We start from the raw sequence: 2,274 nt of genomic DNA on the forward strand, positions 1-2,274 counted from the left end.
TTCATGTTTTCATCTTTCACGCACCTCCAATGCTGAGCCAATTGTCGAGTTGTGATGCGCCGGTCGGCACCAATGATGGCATGTGTGAAGCAGTGTCTGTGACAGAACGTCCCGAGCACGGCTGATCATGGAACTCTGTTTCTGCATTTCCTGAGGCTGTAAATTTCTTTACCCATCGCCCAACTGCAGCATCGCCATACACTGCACACCAACGCTTATGGATGTTCACCACTGTTTCTTTTCCTGCACCCACGAATTCAATAACAGCACGCTGCTTGTAACGTGAGCCGTATGAAGACGCCACTTTGACGCTGTACTATGGCTCTGCCATCTGCCAGGACGGTTCAAAACTTCACCGATGCACAGAATAAACATCAAATGTGAAGCACCAACAAGGACGTTTCTCTATGTATATTAATGGCTTTTTAAAAAAAAATGTGGGGTATTATTTATTGAACGACCCTCGTACATCTGAAAATTTCTCTCCGTTAAGAATTGCATGCTATGTTCTGTTTATTAGGAACTATTCAGTCCAGTCACAAAGCTTGCCTGATATTCCCGGCACTCGTATTTTGTTCTGATGCAAGCGGCCTATCCTCAAAGTTCCTACTCGTATTCATTTTACCTGTACAGCCTGTCAGTTTTCCTGCGGTTTCTTCTGATGTCATTCGACATGAATGCAGTTACGATATCTGAATTACACCTTACTCAGTGGGAGGGACGTAAGTGTTAGCAGGCCAGGCAGTGTTTTGCACTGGCAGCACGGCGCTGGGGCGCTGGGATTGAGGTCGTCGCCGCCCCGCCTGCGGCTGCCGTACACGTGGCTCGGTGTCAGTGAACCATCGCCGCACGGAGTCCACTTGCCATTACGGCCCGCAGCGCAACTGCCTCGCTCGCGTGCGTCCTGTCCTAGTGCCGCCTCATCACACTGGTAACATTCTGCACGAACTATTTAACTCCGTAGCCTTTACACAAGAACGCCTAAACTAGTTACAGGTAGCCAGTGCATCTGCTGTTGGCGCCAGATTCTATATCGGATTATTTTATACACACATAGTAAACTGTGTGACAGTTACATGGTACTGGAACGAACAGGCAATGGCAGAAGAAAAAAATGGCTCTGAGCACTATGCGACTTAACATCTGAGGTCATCAGTCGCCTTGAACTTAGAACTAATTAAACCTAACTAACCTAAGGACATCACATAGATCCATGCCCGAGGCAGGATTCGAACCTACAACCGTAGCGGTCGCTCGGTTCCAGACTGTAGCGCCCAGAACCGCACGGCCACTCTGGACGGCAATGACAGAAGAGAGCGGCTGTATCGACAAGGTATTATCCGTTAGAATATCATCATCATAATAAGCAGAGAGATACTCGCGCTGTATTATTAATGAAACATTTAGGTGTGAGATCCAGGGGAACAGTTCTATGTTTTGTGTACGAAAACTGTACCTCTAAAGTTAAAATGCACTTATATCTCGACGTAGTCCCCTTTTAAGTCACTGCATTTTATTCAAAGTTCTTCCTCTGAGTAATTTCTATTTTTGAAGTTCGTTTGAGGAAAGCAAGCGTAAACACTGTTTCAAGTTTAATAGGTGTAGCAATATGTAGGTTTGAGAGACGCTAGATCTGCTGAAAAGAGGAAAGGCCGCCGGACTTGATGGGATACCAGTTCGATTTTACATAGAGTACGCGAAGGAACTTGGCCCCCTTCTTGCAGCGGTGTACCGTAGGTCTCTAAAAGAGCGTAGCGTTCCAAAGGATTGGAAAAGGGCACAGGTCATCCCCGTTTTCAAGAAGGGACGTCGAACAGATGTGCAGAACTATAGACCTATATCTCTAACGTCGATCAGTTGTAGAAGTTTGGAACACGTATTATGTTCGAGTATAATGACTTTTCTGGAGACTAGAAATCTACTCTGTAGGAATCAGCATGGGTTTCGAAAAAGACGGTCGTGTGAAACCCAGCTCGCGCTGTTCGTCCACGAGACTCAGAGGGCCATAGACACGGGTTCCCAGGTAGATGCCGTGTTTCTTGACTTCCACAAGGCGTTCGATACAGTTCCCCACAGTCGTTTGAAGAACAAAGTAAGAGCATATGGACTATCAGACCAATTGTGTGATTGGATTGAAGAGTTCCTAGATACTGAAATGCAGGAGGATCTGCAGCGAATTGACGCATGGTGCAGGGAATGGCAACTGAATCTCAATGTAGACAAGTGTAATGTGCTGCGAATACATAGAAAGATAGATCCCTTATCATTTAGCTA

Source organism: Schistocerca serialis, chromosome 3 (genome assembly GCF_023864345.2).
Source record: "Schistocerca serialis cubense isolate TAMUIC-IGC-003099 chromosome 3, iqSchSeri2.2, whole genome shotgun sequence".
NCBI classification, from domain to species: Eukaryota; Metazoa; Arthropoda; class Insecta; order Orthoptera; family Acrididae; genus Schistocerca; species Schistocerca serialis.